This window comes from Pristis pectinata, chromosome 4 (genome assembly GCF_009764475.1).
Source record: "Pristis pectinata isolate sPriPec2 chromosome 4, sPriPec2.1.pri, whole genome shotgun sequence".
NCBI lineage: Eukaryota > Metazoa > Chordata > Chondrichthyes > Rhinopristiformes > Pristidae > Pristis > Pristis pectinata.
The window spans coordinates 65,080,663-65,099,376 of NC_067408.1; the positions used below are offsets into that span (position 1 = coordinate 65,080,663).

An 18,714-nucleotide genomic window follows, 5' to 3' on the forward strand; every position below is an offset into this window, starting at 1 on the left:
AAAGAACCTAGAAAACCCACAATCTCTATCAGCTAGAAGGAAAGAGGATAGGTTTACCTTCCAGTTCTCAAAATCAAGCATAGTCTTGACTTGGATATCCATTACCACCTCTTCATCATTGCTGTGTCAGAATTGTGTACACATTTATGAGAGAACCTTCAATCATCTTGAACCAATAAAGTCAATGTAAGGTCCAACACTACTTTTGAAGGTAATGCTGACCTTGCTGCTGGGGTCCATAGGCCGAGAATAAATTCAAAGGAGAATAAATTGCAGTAAAACCATTACTTTATTTCCAAGGAATTTAATGAATTATCCTTGAAATATTACCAATAATTGTAATAGAAAGGAAAAAAGAATTCATTAGTCTATAGGAGCTCAAGTAAAGTACTTGTTCCAGTGGCACCATAAATGAACCCATATTTAGTGAATTCAGGTGCAGTTGAAACTGTATGTCCTAAATCAAGTTACTGGAATGCTACAAACTTAGTGAAATGTCATCATATTTTCAAGTGATAAGCACATGGTGTTTAGTGGATGAGGAAAAATGCAGCACATTTTCCAGATTAATGGGAACACCACCACCAACCACAAAACACTTAGACGTACTATTTCCAAACTGCAGGACTGCTCCGATCTATAATTTGCAAACAAGTTCTTGGTAGAGACATTTTTTTTCCTATTGGTTAGATAGAAACACTTTGACTCAGGGAAGGTAGAAATCAAACCTGCTCTATTACAAAGGCAGAGGTGCATAACAAGATGCTATGTTTCTGTCTCAGGTTCTATATTAAGAATCTCCACAAAACGCTTTAAGGTGGCTTGTGGCTTTTTTAAACTTTCTTATGAGAATTACTGAAGTATGTTCAAAATTCAAGTTCTACGGAAGTATTGCAGCATATAATTAAAACGTATGTTTAGGACCTGCTGCAAGTTGTGGAAGAGGCTTCATTTTTGGAAGCAAAGAAAAAGTCATTTCACTTTCAGAATTATTCCCAGATGGTTTCTTTGTGACATTTTCTGAAATACACTAATCGTGATGCTTCAATGTTTCAACTTCAATGCCATTAGGTGCTAATGGAAAATAACTGCCTGCATTTTAGAGCATGCAGAACAATATAATGTCACGTATTAACAATCCTTAGTGCCCACAACCTAATTTAAAAAGGCAAACCACAATCTATAATTAGTTACTCCTACTGTTGTTAGCTATTTCCACTTAAATTCTGTTCACATTTGTAATAAAAATTTCCCAATGGAAACTCTGTAGAGTCACCATATACAAGAAGGTCCAATTACATTGTGACAAGCTTATATTGGCAATTTCCATTATAAACCCAGGCGTAGTTATTTACAGTGAAAATACATATTAAAAATTAACTCATGGAATGCTTTGTTTTAAAATGGGAATTGAAGTAAATCCACACAATTCAGAACAACTCTCTAATTCCACCACCGAAACACAACACAATCTTGATTCACTATTTTTTGCAGAGCACTTGCGCTCTGTCCTCAATAGCCACCCTGAGCTTCCTTATGTCATTTCAGCTCCCCTTCCCACTCCCACACACACCTATCTGTCCTTGACCTTCTCCATTGCCTCAGTGAGGCCAAACACAAACTAAAACAACAGCACCCCACTCATTTAGCCTCCAGCCGAATGGGATGAATGCTGAATTATCCAGTTTCAGATTACCCACACCCCCTGTGTTCCTCTCCCACTCCCACCAGTCCACTCAGGGTGTCTCTTCCATTGTTCGCCTCCTCACCCCCCCCCCCCCCCCCGTTACCTAGACATCACCCTCCCCCACCTGGTTCCATCTGGCCACCATCCCTCCCTTATCTGGTTTCACCTATCACCAACCATCCTCTGCTCAAGACTTCTCCTCCCCCACCTAGATCCATCTGCCCATTGTCCCCTTACCCCCCACTCAATCTGGCTTCACCTATTGCCTACCACCATCTGTCTCACCTCCTCCCTCTTGCTTCTATATACTGGTTATCTTCCCTTCACACTCTCAGTTCTGATGCAGGGTCTTGACCCAAAAGACCAACCATCCCTTTGCCTCCACAGATGCTGTTCTGAGTTCTTCCACAGTTTACTTTTTGCTTTATATTCCAGCATCTGCAGTCACTTGTGTTTCCTGTAGTTGATTCACTCTGTACATGCCACACAAATAATCAGTGTGTTTCGGAAAATGTCACAAGGCAATCATCTGCAAATAATTTTGAAAGTGACTCCCTCTTTGCTTCCAAAAACAAAGCCACTTCCACAACTTGCAGTAATTCCTGAAAACTGAACTTTAAAACTGTTTCACAGTTCAGTTACTGTACTGCAAATAAGATAATCCTGTGAAATCTGGTGGTGAAATGAACTTTAAATGGATCACTCACTAGTGCTATATAAAGACTTCAATGCAGTTTGATCTGGACCCACATTTCCAATTATTGATGCAGCCAGCTTTATACTTCTATTAAATTTATGCTGTAGTTTATTAAGGTTAGCAACTCTGGTGGTGGATCAAACAAACAGTAAGTATTTTTTTCATTTTTTATTGATAAAAGGTGAGACAGCTTTACTTCCTGGAATTTTGAAACAAAAGAAAACTTAGCAATAGCAAAGTCGATTTTCAATACGAATCTCTTTTCAAGAACATTCTTTTATAATCTTTAAGCAGAATTCCCATTGTGTGACAAATTACATTTTTGAAAATATTTCATGAGCTCCCATTGAGAATATAGTTCTGGCTCCACTCATCATTATGCAGGGATCTAAGCTTCATTCCCAAACTGTAATAGGTGACTTGTAGTGAAAATACTTTAGTTTCCGGACAAACAAGTTATATCTAGTAATAAATTTATTTGGGGTGAGATCTACAGATTTAATTTTAAAGATAAAAATTGCCCCTTAAGTTTACCTAAAAAAAATTCAAAGCACATGAAAGGTGCTATATAAATGTAGTCCTCATATTCCATGGACATGGACTGGATACCAGGCTGATTTTCTACAACATTGTTGTACCAGTGAAAACCATAAATTAAGTATTTTTTTTAAATTCTAAGTTTGACTTTCATTTCGCTGCTACTCTCTTTTGTTTACTTGTTAAAGACATGGGGTCAGAAATTCAGCAGCTCCTGGTAAGGGGCATTAGGACAGTGCTGTGCAGGGAGCCATGTTGGTTCTGCGTGAAGCCACGTCCCACATGGAAATTCCATCTCCTACCTGGCAAGGGATTGGGCATGTTACTGGGAAAGCAGACCAATCAGCTTCATCAAGATCCATGCCAAGCTTTTCCCTAAACAAATACTTAATTAATATTTTCTTCACATTTTATTGTGATTCTGAGCAGCATTGATCCCAAGTGCAAGATTAACTTGACAGCTCTTGTGCTGTCCTCTGCTCTAGTAAAGAGGCTGATGCCAACAGTTATTCAAGCAACCTGTCCCCTGACAAATTCTGTGGATTACTAAAAAGAAAATGGGTAATTTTACAAAGTATGTTCCACTGCGAAAAATACAAATTCAAATATATTATCAGATCTATAAACTCAATTATATCTCCTAAAGTGTAAAAAACCCAGCAATCTTGTGAATGCAAAGATTCCTTTTGAGATTAACACAAATTAACAAGCAGAAAACATTAAAGCTCCATCATACTTGCAGAATGAATGGTCCCTGGTTGTATTCTTCCTAGAACAATGTAGGTCACACAATCCTCTGCTGTCAATGCTAAGCAATTTAATTGAAGTCACTCCTCAAATTAAGTTTTCCTTATATAAACCATTCTACCCTTGTGCTGCTTTATTCTAAGTTGCTCAGTTCAAATAACTGAATAATTCATTTTCATTAAAAAAAAACATAGGCTTTGAACAAAGATAAAGAACCAGTACAGAAAGAATTTGCAATAATTTGGGGATTTTCACAATGTCAAAGTGTTGCAAAACACTCAAGGGGGCACCTTTTGAGATGTAACAACAAAATAAAGCAGCCAATTTGTACACATCAAAGCAAGAATCACACAATAAATCAACAAATAAATAAATCGAATAAATCAACAACCAGGTTATTTTCTAGTGAGGTTGCTTAAGTGATAAATATCGGTTAACTCTCTTTTTTCTTTAAATTGTTATTGGGGATCTTTTACATCTGACTGAGAGAGCAGACAAGACCTCAATTTAACACTTGATCTGACTTCTGATCTCAGGACTTCTGAGTGCAGCATTGCTTCAGTCCTTCTCTGGATTGGCCACCCAAACTTTAGCCCAAATCTCTGGACTGGGATTTGCACCCACAAGCTTGTGATTCAGCTAAGCTACATATGACTAAAATGGAGCATTACCAAAATGTACAAACAATGTCTTTGCAAGTTTCTCAAAGTCATTAATAAAGAGAAATATATATTATCATGGGCACTCTAGAAAGACTGCCATTCATGGGTTCAGATTTTTAAAGACTAAGAAGACCAGTGAACAAAATTCCAGAGTTAATTTTTCTGCTTGAACGCATTGGCTTGTGGTCCGTGAGATGATGTCAGTGACAGGCCTGTGGTTTTCCTCATTACAAAAAGCAAGGAAATTACTTAAGAGGGAGCTCAGCACCAGGGAGTGCAGGAAATGCACAGTGGGCCCACGTGCAGAAGCACCTTAAGGAGGAGAGCAAAAAAGATTAAGACTGTTGAAAGAGGGCAAGGTCAGCACAGCAGCAGATATGAAAGTCCAGGACACTTCCAGGGCAGCAGGTCCAGGGTGACACAGTGGCGCAGCTGGTAGAGCTGCTGCCTCAGAGCACCAGAGACCCAGGTTCAATCCTGACCTCCAGTGCTGTCCGTGTGGTGCTCTCCCTGTGACTGTGTGGGTTTCCCCCAGATTCTCTGGTTTCCTCCCACATCCCAACAACATGCAGATTGGTAGATTAGTTGACTGCTGTAAGTTGCCCCTGGAGTGTAGATGAGTGATAGAATCTGTGATGGGAGTTGAAGGGCATGTGGAGAGAATTTTTTAAAAATGAGATTAGCATAGGATTGGTATAAATGGGTGGCTGATGGTCGGCATAGACTTGGCAGGCCAAAGGGCCTGCTTCCTTGCTGTATGTCACTCTGACTCTGTGTCTCTATGACTCTCCACAATGTCAAAGAAATGACATAAAGAGAGCCTTCCTGGGCAAAATTCACAATGCCAAAGATGCACCCTACGGAATTGGGATCAGGTTCAGGAATTAGGGGTAACAGCATGGACTGACAGCAAAAACTACAAAGTTAGCTGACCTCAATTCCTCCTTTAAAACAGTGGCTGGGTGTGTGCTGAGCTTATAAAATCACTGCACAAATGCAAGTTTTTCTAAATGAATATTGCAGTACCCATTTCCAGTTGGAGCAATGGTGAAATAAAATGTTCTGTTACTTTGGCTGACTTCCAGTGGTAAGTTGGCAATTATTTACACATGTCCCACTACAGTCCCAGGTATGCTTCAGGTTTAAAAATAAATCTGCCCCACTGTTGAATGTTACATGGGTTGTTTTACCTCCAACATCAGGCAGTTAGTTTCCAGTGTACTTTTTTTGTAAAAAAACTACTTAGGAAGCAGATCTAAAGTTTGACCTCACTTGAGCTGAGTGTCATTCACTGACTTAAATCTTGCCATGATGAGTAACAAATGTGTGCCCTCAATTCAGTGCTCAAGGCAAACCAGCAACAGGAAATGACAAAAAGAGGTTACAATTTGAGTTGCATCATGCCATTTACAGCATATCACTGAATGAATTCCAGAATGTGTTCTAATATTTATCACCCTTCAGAATCTTGCATCCTGATATAAAGTCAGACATTTTCTGAAGTAAGATCTAAGAGGCTAGAAGCAAGTTCTAACTGATGTAACTAATCTGGGACAAGAAATATAAACTACGCTTCCCCCCCCCAAGATGCTGTCTGATCTGCTGAGCTTTTCCAGCATATTCAAGATTTCTTTTTTACCTGGATTTAATATTTTAATATTTATTTATTAGTCACATGTACATTGAAACACACAGTTAAATGTGTCTTTTTGCCTTAACAATCAACACAGTCTGAGAATGTGCTGGGAGCAGCCCGCAAGTGTCACCACGCTTCTGGCGCCAATATAGTCATCTGCAGTTTTTTTGATTTTTGATGTTAGAATATCACCTATTCTACCTTACAAAGCAATTGAGACAAGATTAGTCTGAGGTAAATGTAGGTAAACATTTTGAATTAGAGGAAGATGCAGAGTTGCAGGAACATGTCAAGTCAGCAGTATTAGTTTTGAACTGTCCTAGGAAAGCCACAAGTTCTGAATGGCTTCCTGCACTATCTTAACTTTCAAAGCAGTAGTTATGACTTTGTGTCCTAGAAGCAAATAGGACAATATGCTAAATATTGAACCTCTGATTTAAAGTTATAAAGGATTTGGTTAACAATATCTGCCCCTTGTTGGAATGGTAACATGAAATCCAATGGTTTCATAGTCATCATTACTACCTACCAGCCTTTTAATGATACAAACATCCAGAACACTACTTCTGACTGTTTTTCATCAACCTGGAACTAATTCAGAAAGAGTTTGGGGCTTTAAATAATGCAAACTTGAAATTTAGCATCTTTGTAGATTTCACTATCATTTGCAGTGCCAAATGAAAGATTAACTAAGAAATCTGGAATTTCATGTTATCAGTCCAACATCCTTTCTAACTTTAAAAATCAAAAATCAATATTTAGTGTATTGTCCTATAAATACCATTTATGTTACTCTGCTTCCAAGACACAAATTGTAACTACTGCTCTGGAAGTTAAAACAGTGCAGGAAGCCATTCAGACCTTGTGTCTTTCCTAGACTGTTCAAAACTATTACTTCTGCCTTTAAATGTTCCTGCAGCTGAGCATCTTCCTCTAAATCAAAATGTTTACTGACATTTACCTCAGACTAATCTTGTCTCAATTGCTCTGTAAGGTAAAACAGGTGATGTTCTAACGATGAAAAGCAAAAACCTGCAGCTGATGGAAATCCAAAAAAAACGACAGAAAATGCTGGAAAAGCTCAGCAGATCAGGCTGCATCGGTGTTCTGACGAATTGTCTTCAACCTGAAATGTTAACTCTGTTTCTCTTCCCACAGACCTGACCTGCTGAGTATTTCCAGCATCTTCTGTTTTAACCTATATGAATCATTGGATTGGAAGGACCACCTTGATGTACTGCCCCCTTCCACCAAGATCATCCTGGGTAGCAAGAACAACTCCAAATGTATCTTCACCGCAAACTCCATCACCCACCCTATTTCAATTCAGCCCTTCATTCACCTTCACTCCTTCAAAAAACATTAAGTACCATCGCCTCATAAACTACATCTCCAACATCATGCATCCATTCAACTTTCCCTTTAATTCCTAGCTACCTATCCACTGAAATCCATCCTCCATTGGAGGCACTTTTAAGGCTTTGCCAATGACAGAGGCACAAGATACAAAGGCATTAGTGGCAGTCTATTGTTGCACAATGTCACTGGAAGATGGAGGATGCAAGTTTATACCAACATGATGATGGAAGAGACATCAGAAGCATGGGGACTAAGGAGAACCTGTCACCCATAGCCCTTCATACTGCACATATCACTATCTACTGATAGCCTATTCCTCAGCCTTTGATTACAAAGCCCTGTCTCATCAGCTGTGTAGCAGACATGAATAAAAATGCATTCATTTCAAAGGGGAAACAAGACAATGGCCCTCAAAATGCTCTTTCCACATGTAATCCATATTTCCATCTTAAAGTACATTTTCATCAGATTGAGTTTTTTTTAATAGATATTCATTGCAGTATTTGCCATCTAAGTAGTTTTGATGAACCACTCCGTTTATAACTGTGGGAATCAGCAGCTAGCCATGTTGGGCCAGCATCCATTCATCTGTGAACCATGAATATGAATTATTGGGTTGGAAAATCAAAACTGGAAGGTAAAGTTCTCAATCCCAGTAACATTTCTGCAAAGTTTTCCTCAGAAACTGAAGACATTTACAGAATGTGCCACGTTTTCACAACATGTAACTTTTAGTTCCTTAATATTCAGTTTCACAATTTCTCCTAGTACATCACTTCCGTTTGTTTGAACAGTTCTCGATTAGATGCACTGTCATCCTAATGAACGTTGAATATGGGCGTTCAAAAAAAGTACCTTGTTTGACTTGACATGTGTAGGAAGCAAATTTTGGAGTTTCTGTGGCATTCCAAGTTACGAATTAGATTAAAAATAGGGTAATTCCTTGAAAAAAAACCCAAACTGGATCAAACTGAGATTTCTAAGTAAATCCTAAAAATTTGGAGCAAGATTAATTTATTGAGTTCAAATACTCCAACCTACAGACACGTCTAAGAATAAATTATGCATACTGTGTATAACAGCAGTTTCTTGGCATAAACTTGACGTTGTATTAATATATCTCAGCACAAATTAAAGACATAACTTGTATGCTTTCTTATATCCAACCTTTCAAAGAAGGACATACAAACATAACAAACAGGAGCAGGCAGAAGTCATTCAGGCCCTCATATCTTTTCTGCTGTTAAATGAGATCTTAGCTGATCCGATCATGGTCTTGGCTTAATTTTTCCCCAGGTTAGTGCAGAATCTTTAATTCCACTTGTAAACCAAAAATCTGTCACAGCCTTGGATGTATTCAATGATTCAGTCTCCACAGTTTTGGAGTAGAAAATTCCAAAGACTCACAGCACTCCGAGAGGAGAAATTCCTTTTCATTCCCATCTTAAATCAGCAACCACTTTATTCAGAAACTAGATCGCTGTTATTTTAGATTGTCCTAAGTAGTGGAAATGTCCTCTCCACATCCACCATAAGAATCTCCCTCAGAATCTTGCATTCCACTGATTGCCTCTCATTCTTCCAACCTCCAATGAGGACAAGCCCAACCTACTTCAACATTCCTCATAAAACAACCTTTTCTTCCTGGGAATCAACCTAGTGAACCTCCTCTAAACTGCCTCCAATGAAAGTACGTTCCTCTATAAATATGGAGTCCTCTAGGTGTGGTCTCACCAGCACGCTGTACGATGCAGCAAGACTGTCTTTCCATTTGCTCTCTTAATTACTTGCTACACCTGCATGTTGAAGAACTAAAATTACGTATTTTAAAAAAAAATCATTGGCCTCCACATCCTGCAGCTAAATTGCTTAGGGTTCTGTACAATGGAGTTCCACTGACATGCGATTCAACATGTTAAGGTTCCCTATCCATTAGGCAGACTGGGCCTAAAATGAACGTAAGAAAGCACCTTTAAAATATAAATCCTAACTTCGCCTGAATCAGAACTGCCAAATTTTAAATTTAATAAGAATGGCAAGAGCAAAAAGCTGTTGCAGAAACAGAACGCACATTGAATCCTGTAACCCAAAGAGGTGCCAAGTTATCAGCTATTAGCAAAAGATGCATTGTTTACATGACCATGCCAACCCTTATAGCAAAAAGAGGAACCTGATCAATAGATAAGACATTTTGAAATGCTCATTGATTCCTCTCCAAACATTTAATAAAGTCGCATTAAAAAGTTGACCAATTATGTACTCACAATCAAAACGCCTGCCTGGTACACAAGCTAACCACAAGCTTCCTCTACTTTTGATTAAAAAAAATCACATGCTTATAGCACTGACTGTGTTCAACATGTCTAAAGATTAATTTCAGCACAGCAAGCCAAAGCTCTAATTTGGTTCCTTTGCATTGAAAAAAATCTTTACCTTGGTGAAGTAAGCTTTGCTTTTACTCTGCAACTGTCTTTCTCCTGGAAGAAGAGAACACGTACAGAGAATGTTAAACAGTTGCAATAAGAGGAAGGAAGTGCGTTTTGTGGTAGTAAGTCACATGTAATACAAAGAGTGCAAGATGTGTCTTTATAAGGCAATAGCAATGCATAGCAGAAACTGTTATCGCATGAACGCACTCACCGTCCGTGTTGATCATCCTACCTGCTTACCATTCTCCAGAAAGGCTTTATGTTATGCAGTCTAACCACTTCCTCGGTACTCAGAATCAAGGCATCCCGAGTAAGGTCCTTTTTGTTCATTTACAAGGGAAAAAAGAAATCCTTTGCCCCAGTGATTGGGACCTATCACATTGCCAAAGCCAAATAGATAACTGGTCCAAAAGAAAAAGTGATTGCTACATTAATCCTTGGATCATTTATTATTTACTGGTTAAGGCCTATATCTATCTCTTGCTTAAAAACTGACTGCAATTTTTAATGACTGTGAAACATGCGAATTCAAACCACATACTATACAACAAAATATGATGACGATGAGATCACTTGCAGTTAGAATCCTAATCATTAAAAAATGTTCATTTTTATTGTTAGATGCTCCCTTTATAATGTCCACATTTGTGTTGTAAACTGCCTATGTGATGTTGACACATTGCTATCAATGGGGGCAACTAGAATGATTGCAGTGCAATAAGCTTGCATGAGTAATTTTGATCTAGAACTGTGAACCAAGAAATTTTAACAACAATATAAAAACAAAGGCAGAATGTATGAATTTAAAATGGAGTCTGAACTACACCTGCATGATTGATCCTTACCCCAAGCACCACCTTACCCAAAGAGTATACTGGGATACTGGGTCTTGACTCCCATGTGCAACAACATGGGAGATTGAGAAATGTGTGTTATTTCAGCAACAAATGTTCTGCATTATTATGGAATTGCTGGTAGGACATGTGCTGAGGTTCACTCACTTTACAATGTTACAGTACAATGAAAGTTTTGTTTTATTCAGGGGATGTGGGCTTCGCAGGCTGAGCCAGCATTTAATTGCACGTCCCTAATTGCTCTTAAGAAGGTGATGGTGAGCTGCCTTCTTGATTTGCTCCAAGCCTTTCCCCAATATATGGTCATGATCTCCCATGGCAACCCAAACTCTGACCCATGCTATGCAAATATATTGTTCACTGATAAAGCGTTTTCATATCTATTTTAGTGGTAATTTATTGGTAAATAATAGTTAAAGTGGTTTCCCAAAGCCAACCTCCTTTATAACAAAGACAGACACAAGAAATTCTGCAGATGCTAGAATTTGGAGCAATACACAAAAACTGCTGGAGGAACTCAGCAGGTCAGGCAGCATCCATGGAGGGAAATAAACTGTTGACGTTTCGGGCTGCGACCCTTCATCGGGACCCTCCACTTTTTGGGTATTGCTCCTTTATAACAAAATGGCATTCCAAGGATCGGAATTCATTTTTAAGCTGTGGGTATTCCTGGCAAAGATGGTATTTATTATCTATTTTTAATGGGAAAGATGATGGCGGGAATCCTCCTTGTAGAGATCCATGTGTGAAAATGCTCTCAGTGTTGTTAGGAGGTCTGACCAGGCAGGAAATGAAGGAACAGTAATATATTTCCAAGTCAAAATGGAGCAGTACTCAGTGCGTTTCCAAGCATGTGTTGCCTTGGTAAGTCCGCGGTGGAAGTGATAAGATTAATAGAGCTAAATGAAGAAGTACAAGTAGTATTATCCATATGCCACAGCTAACATGTATCAGGGAGTAAATGGGGTGCTGGTTAGAAAGATGGCTTTAGCTATAGGATATTAGGTTTCATAAGTGTCATTGGGACTGCACACATCCAGCGAATGAAGAGCATATCATGTTACTCCTGACTTGGTGGAAAAACATAGTGTGGAGTGCGGATGGGGACTGGGAGATGAAATCTGTAAGTGAGCTCCCATTGTCTCATTATCTTCTGCCTTAATGTCCTCTTATCTCTGGGTGAAAATGGCTTTGCTTGCTAATATATCTAAGATCATTTCAAAAGCATTGTCGACTTCCATTTCCTCCATCTCCTTCCAGATGTTCTTCACTCTTCAGTTTAAATTATATATTTTCTCTTTGATTCACCTTAAGATCAATGTCAATAAGGATCTAAGAATCCAGTCATATCAAGTATCAGCCTCCACGGAGGTACACTTACCTTCAATGATTCGTTTACAGTGACTTGCTTGTAAACATACGAATTAGGAGCAGTATTAAGCAACTTGACCTTTTGAGTCTGCTCTGCCATTTAATATGATCGTGGCTCTCAGCTCCACATTCCCACCACCTGCTTGTTGATCACTCTGACAATGGGTATGTCAGACAAGATGAGTATCAATGACATCTCAACTCAGCAGCCTGCACACACGATCACAATTATATGATTATAGGACAAACTCCCATGATGCAGACATTGAACCCTTCATTATGCTCGTGTAATATGACAGGGAGAGATGCTGAAAATTCTGTGGTGCCCACTGTTCTGTGTTGAGATGCCCTTTAGCAGGATGGGCCTGAGGCAGCAATGCAGCATTCAATGACATTCAGGACAGAGGCAGCTGTTCCTCTCCAAAAGCCAGAAGTGGCTGCAGCAAGGTGAAGCGAAGTGCTGCTGTAATCCCTCCAGGATGTGACTTAATACTCTCAGTCCAGGAACACTTTAACTGTGGGCTTCATGGACAATGAACATGCTCGTTGTCATAGCAAAGTGGCAAAAACACATACATTAATTAATTTTATGATCTCCATCTCAGTCTGTTGCTATCTAAAAATAAATGTCTGTGGCTAATTCCAGTTATTTTCCCTGCAGGCTCTTCCGGCTTCATTTAACTTAAAAGATGAGAGTGGTGACCTTCATTGATGCTGCTATGGACAGCGCCAGTTGTCAATTCTGCCGATGTGGGCTTGCCAAAAAGACTGGTGTTCATTGGCCAGTACACCAAATATTATATCATTCACTGATAAAGCATTTTCATATCTATTTTAGTGGTAATTTATTGGTAAATAATAGTTAAAGTGGTTTCCCAAAGCCAACCTCCTTTATAACAAAGACAGAGACACAAGAAATTCTGCAGATGCTGGAATTTGGAGCTATACACAAAAACTGCTAGGGACTTGAGATGGCAATTGCATTGGTGCGAGACTGGGGTCACGTAAAACCCCGAGTGAGTACAGACACTATGTTTAGAAAGCTCTGTGTACACTAAGTGCTTGTTTAAACTCTCCAGGCCCCTGGATATAACAACAGGCTTTTGTCCCTGAACGGCAGTTGTGTACCCACTGGGTTTTTACAGTCCAAAATGTTTAAGGTTACTTGCATTGAATTCAAATCAAATTGTCATGATGGGATTTGAACCCATGATCTCCATTTATAAGACCAGAAACGTAACAATGCACCTGCAGGTTTTCAGGGTCCAGGTGCCACAGCTGGTGGGTCAGTGTCTGAAGTGTTACTCCTTTGCCATGTTTAAAAAGCTGAACTGACGACAGTTCAATCACTCAACCAGAAGATGAACAGTCCCTCACTGTGGGTGTTCCCTGTTCACCACTACAAAATACTAGCCACGAAGTCTATCATACACAGACTCTCAAGCAACAAATTCTGCCCTGATTAATTCCTGAATGGCTTTGAAAATTCCACAGTATTCCTTTTCATTAAAGTTACTAAGTTCAGATCTGACACAGAATAATGTAATCCTGAAAACTGTTGTGCTAGTCAGGGCTAATATTTAATGTAAAAGATCCTTAGAAAGACAAACCATTGTTTTACTCTATTATCTTTGCTTCTTTCCTGATTTTGGACTCTTTGTCCATAGTCCAAACAAAAAAATAAGAGGTTATCTGAGCAATCACAAAGCATTGTATAATTTAATGGAACACACTCATAAATACAATAAACAGCACAATTTCATTGGAACACCCTAATTAAAAGTACACTGGGAACCAGAGACAGAACTAAAGACAGAGAATTCTGGAAATCCTCAACAGATCAGGTAGCGTACATGGATGTTTCTCTAAAATTTCACATCAAATGACCTTCCATCAGAATTTGGAAGCTGATAGAACATAGAACAGTACAGCACAGGAACAGGCCCTTCGGCCCACGATGTCTGCGCCAAACACGAAGCCGAATTAAACTAAATCTCTTCTGCTTGTACATGATCTCTATTCCTTCATTCCCTGCATATTCATGTGTCTATCAAACAGCCTCTTAAATGCCACTATCATATCTGCTTCCACCACTACCTATGGCAGCCCATTCTAGACACCTACCACTTTCTGTGTAAAAATCTTGTACGTACATCTCCTTTAAACCTTCCCCCTTTGCCTCAGATGCATGTCCTCCAGTACTTGACATCTCTACCCTGGAATAAAGATTCTGACTGTCTACCTTATCTATGCTTCTCATAAATTTATAAAATTCTATCTGTTCTCCTCTCAGCCTCTGATGCTCCAGAGAAAACAACCTGGGTTTGTCTAAGCTCTCCTTGCAGCCGATACCCTCTAATCCAGGCAGCATCCTGGTAAACTTCTGCACCTTTTCCAAAGCCTCCACATCCTTTCCATAATGGGGTGACCAGAATTGCACACTAGCATTGCCTAACCAAAGTTGTAGATAGCTGCAAAATGACTCCCTTACTCTTATACTCAATTCCCAACCAATGAAGGCAAGCATGCCATATGCCTTCTTTACCACCCTGCTTGCATGGCCACTTTCAGGAAGCTATGGACTTGGACCCCAAGATCTCTCTATTCATCAATACTGTTAAGGGTCCTGCCAATAACTGTATTAACTGTTGTACTTTGGGAGGTCAAATTCCCCTACATTTGACCTCCCAAAGTGCAACACCTCACACTTGCTCAAATTAAACTCCATCTGCCATTTCTCCACCCGTATCTGTAACTAATTTTTATTCTGCTGTATTCTTTGACTGCCCTCGACTCTGTCCACAACTCTATCAATCTTTATGTCATCTGCAAACTTACTAACCCACCCACCTACATTTTCATCCAAGTCATATATATCACAAACAACAGAGGTCCCAGCACCAATCGCTGTGGAACACCACTAGTCACAGACCTCCAGCCAGAACAACATCCTTCCACCACTATCCTCTGTTTTCTATGGGAAAGCCAGTTCTGAATCCAAACTACCAAGTCACCATGGATCCCACACATCTTTATCTTCTGGATCAGCCTACCTTGAGGGACCTTGTCAAATACCTTACTAAAATCCATGTAGACAACATCTACTGCCCTGATATTAGCAAGTAGAGCCAGGGATGGATGACAGCAAGTTTAAAATGGTGAGTTTAAAAGGAGAGCTGGTAACAGACAAGGGCAAGTTTGAGAGGAGCACAAGGAATGGAATAAGTAAAAGGAGTGCAAGAAATAGGGGCACAGAGAGTTTAAACAAGCATTTGATTTAAACAAAGTCTGGGGAATTAAAGAAGTTCAATATAAGCAAACCAGTCAATATACTGATTGTGATAAGATTTTAAGTATTTCCTTTATCTGTTAGTTGAGTTAATCTGACATGTAGGGCAATGACAGGGTACTTCAGACTCATGGAATGCACAGCCTGTGTAGAATTGGAATTGAATTGCTTTATTATTGTCACACATACCGAGGTACAGTGAAAAACTTGTCTTGCATACCATTCATAAATATCAATTCATTACACAGTGCATTGAGGTAGTACATGGTAAAACAATAACAGAGTAACAGCGTAAGTTACAGAGAAAGTGCAGTGCAGGTAGACAACAAGGTGCAAGGTCATAATGAGGTAAATTGTGAGGTCAAGAGTCCATCTTATCGTACTAGGGAACCATTCAATAGTCTTATAACAGCGGGATAAAGTGGTCCTTGAGCCTGTTGGTACATGCTTTCAGGCTTTTGTATCTTCTGCCCAATGGGAGAGGGGAAAAGAGAGAATGTCCAGGGTGGGTGGGGTCTTTGATTATGCTGGCTGCTTTACTGAGGCAGCGAGAAGTATAGACAGAGTCCATAGAGTAGAGGCTGGTTTCCATGATGTGCTAAGCTGTGTCCACAGCTCTCTGCAGTTTCTTGCAGTCACAGGCAGAGCAGTTGCTATACCAAGCTGTGATGCATCCAGATAGGATGCTTTCTATGGTGCGTCAATAAAAGTTGGTGAGGGTCAATGGGACATGCCAAATTTCTTTAGCCTCCTGAGGAAGTAGAGGTGCACATGAGCTTTGATGTGGGAACTCCAGATGCTTCCGGTGTCCTGTACAAACACAGCTGCAGGAACTATCATTGAGGAGCTCAATCTCCAAGAGTCTGAGCTACAGATGTCATCACTACAGTCCATGGGCAAGACTGAGTGTTTGTGAACAGCACATTGCGGGATGTGGTTACCCTAGAGCTTGAGGCTGCAGGCAGAGAGAGAATGGATATCTGCCATATGGACAAAAATAATTGCAGGCAAGTAATTCCAAAAAACCTCTCAGGGTATCTTACTCTCTAACTAGTATTCAATTCTGAATACAGAAGGGGGAGAGAGTTCCCCTGGAAAATGCAGCCAGAACCAGGTCTTTAGCATAATGGGCAGCTCTGATATACAGGGAGGAAGGGAAAACATAAAGAAAGCAATAATTATGGGAGATTTTATAGTTAGGGGAACAGATGGACATTTCTGCAGTCACAGAAGAGATTCCAGAATCATATGTTGCCTCTCTGGTGGCAGAGTTAAGAATGTCAGTGAAGAGCTGCAGAACATACTGGAGGGGGAGAGAGGCAGCTGGAGAATGTAATTACAAAAAGGGATTTTAGGACTTAAGAATGAGATTAAGAAACAGGGTCTCATAAAGTGGTAATTGCTGGATTACACCTGGTGCCAGGTGCCAGGCTGTCCCCAGGTTATGAATAGCCAACTTATGGACACCCCTACATACGAACGAGCTCCCATAATGTAATTCAAAAGTCCAATGTACGTATATACATTCGTTCCTCTCTCTCTCCACTTTTAGTAATTGTTCTTTTTTATCAGTCTTATGTGCTTTTGATGGCATTCATTACAATACTATGGAGATACAGTTATCATATCGAGTGATTTTTGTGTATTTTCTGACCTATGGACAAAATGGAACCCATTCATTGCCCAGGGAAGGCCTGTATAAAAATTGGAGGGCAGTGAAGATGAATATGTGGCTGCAGAGATGTTGGAGAGCTTTAGATTCCTGGGGCATTGGGGCTGGTTCTGGGGAAGAAAGGATCTGTACAGGCCTTACAGGTTGCACATCGGGAGGATTGGAACCAATGCCTTTTTCAGATAGGTTTGCTAGTGCTTTTAGGGAGGGTTTAAATAAGTGATGGGAAGCAGAGCATAGATTCAGAAGACAGCAAAACAGATCTGAAAATGGAAGGCAGAAAATTAATGAGAGACAATGCAAACAAAGTTTGAAAAATAGATTTAAAAGTGAATCTGCCAGTACTAATTGGTAAATACCTAAATACGGTGAGTATTGTGAACAGACGAGATGTAGACTGGAGATGTAGCTTGAAAAAATGAAGCTGAGTAGATAGGAGTACCAATATAGGAGGACTTTTTGTGATATTGTAATCAGATTTAGCACAGTAATGTAAAAAGACAAAGGTAGATTTAGGTCCCAGTTAGACGAAATGGACTGGAAACAGCTACTTGAAGGTTAATTAGACCAATGGGAAGATCTAAAGGAGATTCTGGATAATGTGCTCTCACAAAGATAAAGCTAGAGCCTCGTGGTTGACAAGGTGTATCGGGAGGATAGTAAAGCATACAAAAAGGAAGCTTATGAGAATCCAAGAGTTAATACTTCATAAAGTCTAAAAGAATAAATCAAGAGTAGGTTAAAAAGGAAATCAGGAAAATTATTGTGGTATAAAAAAAACAGCTTTAACAAAGGAAATACAAAGATATTTTATTGCATAAAGAGGATAACTAAGTGAAGAGTAGGACCTGTGTGTGAGGTGGAGGGTATGGGCATGGTTCTATATGAATAACTTACTTCACCACCTCCAATTACAACTTCAAATCAACCATCTGGACATGAAAATATATTGATATTTCATCATATTTTCACCAACTTCCCCAGATTCTACTACTCACTTACATACTTGGGACAATTTACAGTAGCCAATTATCCCATGAACCCTTATGTTTTTGGAATGTGGGAGGAAACCAGATCACTTGAATGAAACCTACACAGTCACAGGAAGAAGGTCCAAAATCCACAGAGGAAATGCCCAAGGTCAGGATTGAATCAGCGTCTCTGGTGCTGTGAGGCAGCGGCTCTACCAGCTATCCCACTTTGCCACTCCACACATTTGCTCCTCTGTTGCAAGAGGAGGTTATCTGGCAACCCAGTGTTTTTTAGAGATACACTATAACCTCCTAGCTTTTGTACTTTTTGCCTCAACACTCAGAATACCATACTAAACTTGAATCACTTTCTCCAATTTTTGTGCATGCTCATCAACCCTCCACTTTGTCTTATCAAAGAAAAACTCAAGATAGCTAAGGACAATTTGCCTTTAATACATTCACATGACTTTCCTTTATCCTTATTTGCCCAAATGACTATTAATGTTGCTGATTATCAAGCAGCCTTTATAGTAATGGAGTTAAACTGATTGTACTGGGTTTACCTCTATATACATGTTTGAACAACAGCGTAACAATTCTCTGTGCCTATCCTTGAGTCTAAGGAGAATTTGATCCATATTTCCCTCAGCAACATAGGATGCTTTCCATCCAGACCTGGTGACTTTAATTAAAGCCAGCCTTTCCAATGCTTCCCCTTTATCAGTTCATAGCCTATATTCTTAACTGCTTAAACACTTGACTATCTGTCTGACTGTGGACATGCTCCGAAGCAAATGATT

General features: G+C 39.6%; 1 protein-coding gene across 1 annotated transcript in view; it reads right to left on the bottom strand.

The window, feature by feature from the left end:
- The window catches only part of LOC127569068 (plastin-2-like), a 66,359-nt gene that overhangs the window by 39,190 nt on the left and 8,455 nt on the right, over positions 1–18,714 (bottom strand). Inside the window, exon 2 of the mRNA XM_052013367.1 lies at positions 9,759–9,802. The gene's annotated coding sequence lies outside the window, so the exon portion shown is untranslated. The remainder of the gene's footprint in view (positions 1–9,758; positions 9,803–18,714) is intronic.